Genomic DNA, 13,977 nt, shown 5'->3' with positions numbered 1-13,977 from the left:
GTGATTTTTCTCAATTCCTTTGAAAGAAACGTTGTAGACACCACTACAAGAAGAGACGAGGAAATAACGAGGCAGCGGTGATTTTACAAAGGCACATGCCTTTCATGATCACCACATCAAATATTTCGCCTTCCCCGGCCGCTCGGAAGTTTGTTGGAGCAGGCAGGACGGGCAGCGCGGAGCAGGGATGCAGAGACCGCTGCTCCCGCAGCCGCCTGTCCGCAGACAATAGGCAACTTTACTCTGAAGACAAAATATTATTGAAGCCTCGGCCGCCTGCCAGCAAGGGAAAAAAAAAAAATCAGCTCCCGCCTTTGGCTTCGCCAAGTTAATTACTTCCTACAAAGTTGTAGAGAAGCAGGGGTAACCTGAGGAGCGCCCGGCCATTCCTGGCGAAAGCGGGAATAGCGGCATTAACAGCGACAATGATCACGATAATAACAGCGCCCGAACGGGAGGCCAGGGCGGGAGAAAGTTTGTCACCCTAGCCGGTGCCTGGGATGAAAAGCGCTTTCCTCTCCCCCCTCGGAAACAAAAGGCCAGGTCTCACAAACACAGATGGGCCCCCATTTTTTCCGATACCCGTTTCATCGCCTCTGTCTCCGTTTGTGCAATACACTTCTCTGCCCTTTACCAATTTTTCTCCCACCAACCCAGACAGCCTGGGGACAGCAGATGAAACCTGCTTGGGTGAGGCATGTTCCCCCAGTTTCTCCCACTCCCCAGTTCAGATCTTGTCTACCCTTTCCTTCCCTCCCCTCTGCCTCCTCCTTTCCTAAATACACCAGATATTTGCCCTATAGCTCCCAGCCGAGCCCCAAACTCCGACTTTAGGATGAAAAACCAGGCAGCCCCCCCGAAAGATTTCCTGAAAGATAAAGACAAAGTTGAGAGAAGCGGGGTGGCGGAGGCGGGGGGAGAAAACAGAGGAGAGAGAGCTGCCTGAACACGAAGTGTAAGGGTATCAGTCACTGCCTGGAAGGAAGCCCCAGCTTGTGAACTCTTCTTGAACCGACATTTAAGTCTACGGTCATAAATCACTGGGACATAAACTCCGCCATTCACGACTGATAGCAGCGTATTTGTGGCCTGCTTACCTTAACTTCTGACGACTGAGGCGGAAGCCAGCATGCTCTCTCTCTCTCTCCCTCTTTTTTTTTTTTTTTTTTTTTGAGACGACACAACCCAGTGAGCGGGGCCTCTCTGTCCCAGGCCGGTCCCTGTGGCCGTGGGGTGGGCACCGCCTCAGCTCCTCCGCACCCGGCACCCCCCGAACGGGAGAGGCGAGCCCTGCCTCGCACGGGATGGGGACGGTTGCTTCGGACACCCGCCTCCCCCGCTCCCCTCCCGCTCCAGGCTGCCCACCCTGCCCCGAGCCGGTCACCGGTGTGCCGGGCTCCCCCTGCGTGGGGCACGGAGGACAGAGATGCTTCCCAGGGCTGCTCTGGGAAGGGAAGGGAAGGAGAGAGTGGAAAGGAGAAAGCGAGGTGGGGGGAGAGCGGAGGGGGAAAAAAAAAAAAAAAAGGAAAAAGAAAAAAGAGAAAAAAAAACGGAAGGAAGAAAGAAAGGCGGCCGCCTGGGGAAGCTTGGACCAGGGTGGGGGCTGGGGAGGGAGCGGAGGAGCGCGGCAGTGAAGGAGTGCGGCCCCCCCGCACCCGGGCGTCACCAAAGTCCAGGAAAATTATGCTAATGAAGACAAACGGCGCTCACAAAGGATCGCTCTCACCAGCCTCCGGGGGTGCTGCTGGGGGGGGCTAGGGTTTGTCCCTCTTACCGATGGGCTTGGGTGCCGGCTGCCCCTCTGCCGCTCCCCGCCGCCGGGAGCCCCGCAAAACCCCGGCTGAGTCCTGGGGATGGGAGCAAAGCCCGTAGAGTCGGGGCTGGGTCTGGAGAGCCAGCCGAAGCCCACCAGAATCCCCGCTCTGGGCAATGCCTTCAGAGCCACGCTGGAAATCATTAGAGTTACTAATTATTAACTGATGTATGCGTGAGCGCACACACACAGATGTACACACAGACACCCCCCTCGCCCCCCAAGTATCCCCAGCGCTCAGGACGGGCACAGAGGCGCTCACACTCACACACATGTGCTGCACAGACGGGTTGGGGTGCCCACAGCACCCCGGGGGGACGCGTGGGAAGCAGCCCTGCGTGGACGAGGGCTCGGCACCTCCTGATCCTCTACAGTGCTAGGGAAGGAGCTGGCCTCTTTCTCCGGGGCTCCGGGTTTTGGGGGTGGTCGTGTGTGCCCACTTTCCCTGCAACAAACACGGCAGCGCCCCTGCCCCTCTGGAAGACAGTAGCTGGGCTATGGGCTCCGTGCGTTAAGCAGAGGCTCCGAATAATGCCTATGTGTAAATTTGACGTTACTTCGTTAATTAAGGCATTAAAAATATAACTAGTCCGTTTAAAACACAAGGGAACCCGGCGTCATCTTAAAGCACAAACAAAGCGAGGGGGAAGCGAGAAATAAAAAGCACTATAAGGCTGGGGTGGCCTCTTACGCATACCAATGGTTTTTGTCATTTATGGCTATGCAAGATTTATGACTTCATGCACCAAAGCTGTAAACAGAGCACTAAAACAGAAAACACTTGCTCCTTATGGCATAAGTGAGAAGGCACCACATGAAAGGGGAAGCGGGCAGCGTAGGAGGAGAGGAGAGGCAAAAATCCCGCGTATGCGTTTTGCTTCAAACAACCCCTTGAATGTCGCATCGGAAGAAAAAAAGTCTTTTTAGTCAATAATCAACCCCACACTTTCTTCTGAAACTGCTGATCTGCCATTCGCCCTCTTGCCCGACCAAATAGCGAGAGGCAGCTCTGCGCCCCGACGAAGCCCCCCGGACTGGAGAGAAGGATTTGGCAAAGGAGAAAGAGCTGGGGACTTCGGAAACCTGCGGACGCCGAGGAGCCTGCTGGTTTGGGGAGCACTGCCCAAAACCTGGGCGATCTTTTCCTAGGAGCGCGTTTGAACTTTGAAGCAATCTCTAGCGGGATATTCTGACTACATTTAAGAGCGGAGACGGGGAGGGGGGGAAGGGGCCTTTTTACAACTGAAGGGATTTGCAATGGATTTAAATCGTGAGAACCGAAGTGGTTCATAGGAATACTGAAGTGTTTCCTCCATTCGTCTTACTGCTTGCAAAGAGTATTTTGCGAGATTTCGCGTAGTAGTCCCGTTTCCCCACGCCCCCTCTCTCCCTAAAGAGGTCATTTTGAACATGAGAAGATGATTATTTTTTGTAATGTCTCTTATGATGTCGGGATAAGTGTCCCAACGCACAGAACCCCGCTGCTTTTATCTGTCTTTCTCTCCCAGAGGCCGAATATTTTCTTTCTGCTCCATTCTGCAGAGAGAGATAGGGCTCAGCTCGGGGAAAGATCGGCTGCGTTTGGGGCTGATTCTCGGGGCAGAAATGAGCTGCCTTGTCTTCCCGAAGGGTCCCACTCTACGGGACTCCCCCCGCTTTTCATGGATTTACTCTTAGTTTCCGAATAAAATAAAGCCTGCAAAACGCTTTGTCCTTGGATGCTCTGAAATGGAAGCAGGCAGCACCATAATTCAAGGTTTCATCTCTTATGGATGAAATAGCGAGTTTTTGCTGGAGAAAGGGGCTAATTCTGGAAGTGGTGCCTGCCGAAGTAGTTAGAGAGTCAGGAGGGGATATCAGCTGCCTTAGAGAAGGACTGGACTATCCAATCAGGCTGTGGTTAATCTAAATTACTGTTTATACTATCTAACACTAAAGAATGGCAACGAACTCTTGCTATTTGCTCAGTAGACTGAGGTTATTTACACAACTCGCCGAAATCCCCCCCTTCTCCAAAACTCTTCTTGCTTTCTTTTGCTCTAGAGCATAACTGTATTATTTATGAGTGTTTTAACTGGGTCAACACGCATCCGAACTGGGTCCATACGTATCCGAACTGGGTCATAAATCAGAGGAAATGCTGCCAACTAATTGAGCTGCAATTAAAGCCTGCAGTTTATTTTTCAGGCGCGTTTTGGCCCATTTCAAATTACGGCAAAGCCAACCTTGGCCTTTAGACACACAGTTGGGAGTGAAACACCTCTCCTCCCTTCGGCGAAGGGAGAGAGACCCCGGATTTAAGAAACGACAACATGCTTCAGTATGGCGAGGAGGGGAAATAGCGTTTATTTGGGTCAGTTCTGCTCTGAGAGAGACTTAAAGAGCAGGAAAGCGAGAAAACAGCCCCAACATATTCTCCCTGCAGGTTTCTGCAGAAGGGCCTCGAACAGCTCCGAGTGGAAATAACCTTGTTGATTTGTTTTCAGTGGAGTTTTTACCGTCGTTCGTTTTTATTCCTCTCTCCCACTCTTTCTGGCCTTTTAGAAGACAAGTAATTACAAGCACCCCGTAAATGAGCACAAAATGGTACAGCAGGAATAGGCGAGAGATGTGGAGCGAACTGGGAAAAAGTGAGCCTCAGCGCTCCGACCTTTCCCAAAGCCAGGACACACTGGGGAAAGGTCGTTTTATACAGCATTTTGCCCCCCTCGGATAGCCAAGTAATATTTCATTTCCGTCATTTAAAGTACATACTTTACATATAGCTGCACACACATCTACAACTATATGCATATACTTACGTATTTATAAGTACGGATATATGTGTTTATGTCAACGAAGGTATGGATATTAATTTAGGACTAGAATATGCTCTCCTGTAGATTAATTTTCACTCCTCCACTTTTTACTCTCGCTTTCCAGACCCTCATTCAGAGAGAGAGGGAAAGCCCCACATTTTCGAGTCTGATTTATCGTTAGAAGCCATGGCTGATTCTTGGTTCAGCTCATTCTCACCGAGGAGAAATAAAGAGAAGCCCCTTGGCTCATTTAGGAAAGGAAAGCTTTGCCACAGAGCTGAGCGCCCATGCTGCCCTCCGCGCAGGGTAAACAAAGTACCGGTGAAGTATCATAAATAAAATGGCAGCACGATCGCATACTCATCGATTTACCGAGCGGCAGTGGCCGAACAAACACCCATAAAACAACAACCACCGTCGCCGCCGCACACTCGAGCACGACCCCGACAGAGAAGCATCCCTTCCGCGCCCCCCCGCATCCTTTTATCCGATTTCCCTAAATGCATAAATAAATAAACACAAAAACAAACGAATAAAATTAAATAAAATTAAATTTAAAAATAAATGTAAGGGGGAAAAATCCAAACATGACCATAAAAGAAGCTTCCCATCTCTAGCTGATCATAAATAACGATAAGATGGCAATCGAGGGGCTGGAGCGGAGGCAGCTGGCCATCAACAGCAGCGTGGGATCTCTATGGAGAAAAATAAATAAAGAAGCAAACTCTCCGTGTTCTGCTCGCTGCGAGGGGAGAGTTGAATATTTACCGCAGCAAATTGAAACAAAGGGGGAAGCAGCCTGGCTCCGGGTGCACACACACCCGCCCGCACACACATGCACTCACTCCAGCCTCTGCTACTGACCTTTGCCTCGAACAGCAATAACTCACCACATAAATGAACAATCAGCGGAAATACCTTAAAATAAAATCCATCCTTTCTAACGAAGCATTTCGTCCTCTCGGCTCGACAATAACCTTTCCATAAGGAACGAAAGCTGTCAGCGAAATGGCCAGCTCTTGCGGGGACGGTGATGGGGGCAGGAGGAAAAAAAAAAATAGAAAGCAGTGCTTGGTCTGAACAGAAACTGGAAAAGCGTAATCGCAGACGGAGCCAGACCGGGTCTCCACTCCAAATGCCACAATAATGCGCTGTATTATGTGCTCACGTGGTCATACGTCAACTTAAATCCTTTTATTTGAAATAGGGAATCATTGAAGGAACAGGGTTTCTTAGCGCGAGCCTTTGCTTCTTAAAGCCTTAACCCAATATGTTAAAGAAGAGTTTTAAGGGAAGGGGAAAAAAATAAAAAGAAAAAACAACAAACAAACAAAACAACAACAACGTCCAAGAAGTAGAGATGACTCGGGGGGGAAAGACTGGTTTGATTCTTCTTCTTCCCACACCAATATCTCTTTATACAAAGCCCACTGGAAGGTAAGAGGAGTTTTTTCTCGTAATATGGGATTACACTGCACTTCGATACTTAGCCTAATTAACCGGCATTTGCTTTCCAGGCCCGCCACTCTGCTCCACGTCCCATGTCCTCTGCAACCCCCGAAGAAAGTCCAAATCTTGATACTATTATTTCCAGACCCCTTCCAAATGGGACGATTACGAGCCTTCCCCCCACCCCCAGCCGCCTCTGCCCCGCCATTGTACAAGGCTTGCTCAACTCCCACACGCTACATCAGGGCTCCTGTAGAAACCAAAAAGACCTATAATTACCTGACAAAGGCAAAAAAGAGTCTCTTCTAAGAGGCTAGTTGATTTTTGTCCTTGTAACACACTATGGAGAATACACCTTCCTTCACTGGCGTGGCTCCGAATTTTGAAAAAACCTTTTGGGACCTTGCTGTTAAACCTGTGCTTACGCATTTCCTATACAGCTAGTTTGAGTGATGCACAAAATTATAGGTTTCTAACGATGAAAAAAAAAAAAAAAAGAAAAAGAAAAATGGGGAGGGGGAGCTTTCTGCCTAAGGGGAAAAAAATAAGAAAAAAAAAAAAGAGCAAAGTTGTATGCGGCCTCCGAGCCCGACAGCTTTGCCTGAGTACGTTCCCTGTGTTTAACTTGTGCTATTGACACAATAAGCTAAACAAACAAAAGAAACCCTCAACTCACATAACTTTGCTGGAAGGAGTCAAAGAAAATCAGATCGTTCACACTTTTAACGCCTTACTGGTCCAGTTCTGTGACTCCAGCATTTTGGATCATGATATATATACCCTTGTCTAATTCTTGCCACCATCCCCCATGAGCTCGAAGAAAACTTTCAGCTGACTGCATATCCTCCCTTACTGTTCCACCTGCACTTCATTGAACAGAATGGAAGGAATTTCGTTTTAAAGGTGATTTTTAGTGTTATGGGCAAGCCTTACATACTCTCGCCTGGATTGTAAAAGTGGACCATTGGAATTTAAACCCATCAGTAACAGTGTATAGTAGCGGACATAGCAGTAAAGTCAGCGTGACATTACAACAGAGGAAGAATTTGCAATTTTTCATGTGGAAGTGACTAAGCTAGTAGCAGGGTATACATACATTATCCCTCACTAAGAACTGGGATAAAAGCTATATACCTTTGAATAAGAGCGAGCATTACCCACACACACCATGCCCAAGTCTGTAACCAGCAGCACCACTAGTAAGTCCGCAGCCCTCGTACTCAAAGTAAACCAAGGCTGATATTTACTCGAGATGAATTCACGGCTCTTTTAAATACGCAGCATTTAAATCCCATAAAAGAAACACACGGAGAAGTTATTCTGCAGCAATGAAACTGAAATTAATGGGGAATGGAGCAGATATTGAAAAAAGCAGAGCAGCTCTTTCTTGGGGCTGTTGTAAAAAGTTATCGACTGCTTTGCGTCAAAAGCAAAAAGATGGCTTTAGAAGTTACAGTCCTGAGCAAATAGAAACTACAAAAGCAATAAATCACAATCATAAGTCAACTTAAATGCCTTAACGCTAGCTATGGCTATTGGCTTCAAAACCCTGTTTCTATGAACATCTTTATTAGTATTAATGGTCGAGTTAATGCTAAAACTACTGTTTAACAATTAACTTCTTGTATGTAGTGGGAAAACTAATTAATTCTTAAGAAAAGTAACTTCTTGACGTGTGAATACTTTCCTCAGGGTGTACTTTGGGATGCTGAAGGGGGAGTCTGCCTAACTTTATGCTGTCCTGGATCGCAGCTGAAAATTATTCCCTTACGCCGATTTTGGAGAAAGATTTCTCTGCTCTGGTATCGTGATTACGAGTTTTCAAATACAAATTCAAATGATCTTGCGAATCGCAGACACTAGATTTCCCCTGCCACCCCATATATTGCATTGTTCCTGTTCCTGGGTATTCAACATTGTGTTTTATTACCTCGATGATTTGGAGACCTGAAACACGGTTTCTAGCAGAAAAAAATGTGGAGTTTATCAGTAGGTCTGCTACTGATTTTTCTGTGCTTTATACACATGGCTTCGAGCTGAGCTGAAATTCCAGGCTCAGTAACAACAAACAGATCTGAGTTCATAACGTGCCTTCATTAAGAGGGACCCTTTGTGCCAGCTCTGGCATCAATAGACACTCTTAGCATTAATGCCATTTAAATTTACCTTCAATATAATTAGATTTTGAATTTTTACTGACTTTCAATTTTACTTTTATAACAGTTGTTAAGAGGTAAACCCACCACTCTCATGTGGAGAATATAAGTAGTATAGAAGTATTTGTTTCCTTGTTTCCTCAAAAGATTTGAAATCTGCTGGGACACAGAGCTGTTTACCTACATCTGTGCGACTGATAGAGATGAAGTTGGTCTTTGATCATTTCCAAGCAGATAAAAAGAATAGAGCTATCGACTGTGCCCTTGTGGAAGAAGTTCTGCTCAGAGTCAGCTGAGTCTGACAGTGTTGGGTCCGTTAAGGAATCCCAAATATCTCTGCACGCAATGCTGTGGGAAGGTTCCTTCGTGCCGTATTTTAGCTTTTAATTTTGTAGCACAAGCGTGAATAGACATTTGCAGCGCCTTTTTGTAGTTAAGATTTAAGCAGCCCATTAAGCCAACACAAAGAGCCCTTGTAGTCCTGTAATTTATGGCCGCTTTTAAAAAGTAGTAAAATACACTAATTGTACATCAGCATCCAAAAATAAGCAGGTAAATCTAGAAGGAATTTGAGCTAATTCTCTGTAATGCTCCCCTCTCAGCGGCCGGCATAAGAAAATGGTCACTAGGAAAAAACATTACATTTCTCCTGCCAAAGGACCAAATTAATCAAAGGCTCCAGAAACCCTGAACGACCGAGCTCCAGACCTCCGCCCGGTGCAAAGCGGGCTAGGACAGACAAATACCCGAAACTTATCTGCGAGCCATTCCTGTGCGTGCACTCAAACAAAATCACGTTTTCTAACATCCCCACATGCCCGCCACGTTTGAAGGACTGGCTGCGGAACTCCTGGAGGAGGAGGCAAACAAACAAGCCGCGATAAGCCATTCAACACCGACATGGCTCCGACCCGCTCTCCCTCGCCTTACGCCTTCGATTTGGGAAGAGGCTAAGAATGGACAAAGAAATTCTCAACCTCTTTCGCTCTTCAAATGACTTTGCATCCTTCCTGTCCCCCATGCCTTTATAAGGATGGCGATCACTCAGGTCCCGTACACTTCTTTGTCTGCCCAGACACGCACATTCACCACCCACAGAAGATTAATAGAGCCAATACAGAAAAAAAAATCATCCTCCTAGGTTAAATATTTGTCGCAACAACAAAAAATTCTCATTCCAGCAGGCTTGTTGTGCATGCAGGTACTAGGCAAATGGCTTTCCTACAGTTACGATGGACGCAAAAGCAGCGGCCGGCAGCCTGGGCGCTGCCCGGCTCTTACCTCCTCCAGCTGCGCAGAGTTGGGCTGAAGCGCTCCCAGTTTCCACCTCCCCAGCCGAGTGGCTTTTTTTCGGGGCTCCCTGTAAACAAGCAACAAACAGTGCCTTACCGAGGAGTGCAGGGGGAGGTGTTTTGCTCCTTCATAGGCAATGGTTTACCGGGTGCGCTGGGAGAGCCCTGGAGCAGGGCGGGCACGGATGGAGCGGACGCGGGCTCCCGGCGTGGGTTCCCACCCGGGTGAAGACCACGGGGAGCTGAGAAATAAAAGCGTGCGGTTGTTTTTTTTTTGGTTTGGTTTGGTTTGGTTTGGTTTTTTACCCGTAGACAGCTATGCCTTCTGTCTCCAAGTGTTTGGAAATATTGTCATTCCAAACTCTTGTTACATTAATGTCTGCTTTATTTTCCTCTGGGAAACCTTTGTTTAGGATCATTTAATCAAGAACAGACATTAAACACAACTCGTGGTGTTCATCTCTGCTGAATAAAATGCGGAAAGGGTTCCAGTTTAAATGCGCGGCGTATTGTGGTTGGGCTTTTATTCAAACGGTTAGCCGGAGCCCGATCCTGCCACCACTAGCTCAGTGAGAGACTAACAATTGACCTCAGTGAGGCGGGATCGGGCCCAAAGCCGTTTCTCTTTTCTCCCCCCCCCTTTTTTTTTTTTTTTTAAGCACCCTGAATGCTATTGAGGGAGGGGAAAATAACTAGACAGCTTCTCTTCCCCTAAAATAAACAATATTGCACAATCCAAAACGACAATAGTCAGATTATTCGCATGCCACTTACTGAATCATGTTTACATATGAATTTGTCAGAAATAATAATGTACCGCCCGTATTAATTCTCGCTAGTAAAAGCCATCTAACGCATCTTAAAATTGTCCAATAAATGTAAATGCTAATAATTAAATAACAGTTCTTGCGGAAGGGTGTCATCCGAGCCTTGGAAATATTAAGTCTGTCTTGGGAGAACTTTTCAAGCCGAGACTTTGCTTTGGTAATTTAGTAGTTCCATAATTACCCTAATAATTTTAAATTTGGTGTTGAACTCTAGTGTACATAAAATCATGCAATAATAGCCTACTAAGCTGTTTATTGCTGTCTCATAAATTTCAGAGCTCTGACTGCTAAAATCTACTGGCAAACACAAAAGAAAATTGAAAGTTCAATCTGCAATCGCAGAGCCCGGGCGCTGCTGCCTGTAGTTATTCTCAGATCTACCTTTCGCTCCACTCGGCTCCAGCACAGGGTAAACCCCCTGGCATTTTAGTCTCAAACTCATACCTTAACCGTTTTGATCCCTAATCAATAGTCATGTTACAAACAGCAATAATCATCGATCAAGCGTGTCGTGACTGGGTTGCCCCACTCGTGTTAAATATGGAGCGTGCATCTGAAAATGGTGGCAGCGACTTTCTGTTATTTATTTTGGAGCTATTAAGTCACGCCACCATATTTTAATCTGTCACAGTCCTTTAAACTGTGTTGCTTCTTGAAAGAGTTGCTAAGTAGCAATAAAGCGCTTTACAAACCCTGTGATTTTTTTTTTAATTTGTTGTTATCCAAACTCTAATATTCATTGCGGCACTTCAAGTTCGTGCATAAATCGTTCAGACTAATGAGTCATAGAGAAATTCGCCTATGACTTTTCCTTTACAATGCTCACTGCCTTTCCATTGCTTTTTTGGCCCAGCATTAGGAGCCGGTGATTTATTAACGCCAGGAAAACTGAACAAAGCAGGTCCTCCTGCACTGTGGCACCCAGCCTTCCACAGTGTGAATTAGAACATTATCAAATGTGTTTGCCTCGGTGACACTTAATCACCAAAAGCCGTAATGTGACCACAAGGCAGCTAAAACAAAGATTTAACATTTCTAAATATTAAACTTGTTAAGCAAATGCTCAGCAGACAAAGCAAGCACAAACAATTAAAGTCATCAAGCTAGAAATACACACTACCTACTTACCAACACAGACCCTACTGCTTGCTTAAGAAGTTTAGAATCTTTCAAGATAAATCAGGTGGGTTTTTTTAAAGGGAAAGAAAAAAGAAAAGAAAAGAAGGAAAAGAAGGAAAAGAAGGAAAAGAAGGAAAAGAAGGAAAGGAAAGAAAGGAAAGAAAGGAAAGAAAGGAAGAAAGGAAGAAAGGAAGGAAGAAAGGAAGGAAGGAAGAAAGGAAGGAAGAAAGGAAGGAAGAAAGGAAGGAAGAAAGGAAGGAAGAAAGGAAGGAAGAAAGGAAGGAAGAAAGGAAGGAAGGAAGAAAGGAAGGAAGGAAGGAAGGAAGGAAGGAAGGAAGGAAGGAAGGAAGGAAGAAAGAAAGAAAGAAAGAAAGAAAGAAAGAAAGAAAGAAAGAAAGAAAGAAAGAAAGAAAGAAAGAAAGAACTCCAGTAATAAGGAATTAAGTTTCACTTCTGAGAGAATCACTCCTAGTGAGGGCTGACGGCCACAGATCCATTCCTGACTATCTGCATTAATTATTTAATGAGTCACGTGACCCTAAAGATTAAAATTTCAATATCTCCCCAGAACAGACGCAACACCTTTATCTGCGAGCGCAGGGATCTTCGTACTTGGGTCTCCTAATCTCTGCTAGCTTTGACAGCTCCTCAGTTTCTAAGGAGAACGCTTGGGCATTAATAACACGTGTTTGTCCCACTTTGTACAGCGAGACGGGGAAGCTTTGCACCCCCCTGTCCCCCAGTCCCCTAAATTAACCAGTCGGACCCAGACCCTCATTGTCTGCAGCGGTTGGGGGGGCTCTGAGAACTGCTGGCAGGGAGACAAGGGACCATCAGGGGCAGCATCCCCCGGGCTGTCCTTCGCGGGTCAGTACTGCCTGTCCGCGGGCCCGGACAGAGTCAGAAGAGATGCCTGGGGCCGGGGGGAGGTGACATCGGAGTTTCCCCTGCCCACGCGTGGAGCCCTGGCCCCGTCAGGACACGCGTGGGCCGGGCTTGGGCGCCCGCGAAGCGCCGTGTCCGAGAGGACGACTCCGGGGCGACCCGCGGGGGGTCCCAGTGGCCCGGCCAGGCCGTGCGGCTGCGAATCCGACAAGAGCCTCCGCCTCCCCAGAGCCCCCGGGGCCTCGCCGCCGGGTCGGCTCCGGTGGAGGTGTGGGAACGGAGGGCGGGCCCAGGGCCGCCCGGATTGAGCCCCAGTGCGGGACAGGAGGGGTTGGGGGGGCGGGGGCCGGAGTTTCATGACAAACCTGTCAAGATTTCTGCCTGTGTGAGGGCTCCCCCACCCCTTCCTCGTTTACAAACACCAGGAAAGAAGGCCACGGGACGGCAAGCACCCTGAAGGAAAAAAATGAAAAAAAAAGTCCCAGCGTTGGGTTGGGTAATCCTCCAATACAGGATGGCTCTAGTTATTAAATACCACAAGGCGCTTGTCACAGCTGAGTTCCCCGTGTAATAAAACACCGGGTATAGCAAGAGCTTGCAGGAGAAACGAGGAGGGGGATGTGGGAAAAGGAGCATTTTTCTTGGTGGGTGGAGGGGAGGTGGGTACGGGGTTAACCGTGTGGCGTTCCCTGCGGCCAGCAAATTAACTCCGAGTTGATTTGGTCTTTCTTTGAAATATTGACAAACTTCCACTTCCAGCGTTTTGGGCTGCGCTTGCCTTTGTGTCCGGAGCAGATAAATCCGTGTGTGAGAGAGAGAGCGGGAGAGAGGGAGGGGGGGGAAGAGACATTAGGTCCAAGTGCCGGATTAAAAAGAATACTGTCTTTAAAGGTCAAGGGTTTGAAGGGTCAGTCTGCTCCTCTAAAAAAAACAATTAATGGGATAGAAAATTTGTCCTCCCGGTGAACTCCTGGTTGCCTTAGCAAAGGGAGCACAATGCGAGAATTTAAACTGGACGATGTAATTTTCGAAGTTATTGTAAAGACGGGCGCTATGGGACGGGGAGCAGAGGGCTCCCAGCTCCGGAGCAGCGTCCCGCTCCCAGCAGAGGCTGAGGGGGAAGGGGGTAGAAAGGAAAATTTACCTTAAGCGACGATAATCTGCCATGGGGTATTTTGCAGTCCACGGTTCAGTCTCCAGCAAGAGAGTGTACATTTTTTTAGCGGATAGCCAAGATGCTGTGTCTGTACACAGGACCTCTTTTTTTTTTTTTTTCCTTTCCCCGGAAAATCCTTTGCGTCTTCACAGACTTTTCCAAGAGAATGCCTTTCAGAACCGCTGTTGAATTACAAAGAAGTATTTATTGTAGGAGGTGATTAATGATTCTCGCTAAAATTGCTATTTGCAGCGTGATTTCATTTCTCTTTACAATGGGAGAAAAACAGGTTTATACGCATAGGCTGCACACTAAACAAATCCTGCATTGCCAGTTAATTCGTTTCAGCTGGAATTTTGCTCCGTTGTGCTAATTCTGGCTCTAAATAATTTGAGGGATTCTCAAGCAATAAACAAACAGAAGAGTTACATGCTTGCGGATACCAGTTACCTCACTTACAGCTATATTTTCCTCCCTTTATA

At 47.1% G+C, this 13,977-nt stretch overlaps 1 protein-coding gene across 9 annotated transcripts in view; it reads right to left on the bottom strand.

The window, feature by feature from the left end:
* Nucleotides 1–13,977, bottom strand: part of HOXA3 (homeobox A3) — a 44,582-nt gene that overhangs the window by 5,319 nt on the left and 25,286 nt on the right. For 2 of the 9 annotated variants that reach the window (XM_071805007.1, XM_071805008.1), the window contains 3 exons: nucleotides 13,484–13,677; nucleotides 12,705–12,792; nucleotides 9,498–9,576 (listed from right to left, as the gene is read on the bottom strand). The exons of 1 other annotated variant lie outside the window; for it this stretch is intronic. The gene's annotated coding sequence lies outside the window, so the exon portion shown is untranslated. Of the gene's footprint in view, nucleotides 1–1,097; nucleotides 1,275–1,774; nucleotides 1,924–5,529; nucleotides 5,699–6,339; nucleotides 9,457–9,497; nucleotides 9,577–11,463; nucleotides 11,484–12,704; nucleotides 12,793–13,483; nucleotides 13,678–13,977 lie in introns of those variants that run through there. 6 more of the 9 variants (XM_065830734.2, XM_071805009.1, XM_071805011.1 and 3 more) reach the window with 6 other exon arrangements.

This window comes from Patagioenas fasciata, chromosome 2, assembly GCF_037038585.1.
Source record: "Patagioenas fasciata isolate bPatFas1 chromosome 2, bPatFas1.hap1, whole genome shotgun sequence".
NCBI classification, from domain to species: domain Eukaryota; kingdom Metazoa; phylum Chordata; class Aves; order Columbiformes; family Columbidae; genus Patagioenas; species Patagioenas fasciata.
Note: the sequence above shows the minus strand (reverse complement) of the source record. Positions and strands in the feature narration are given on the sequence as shown.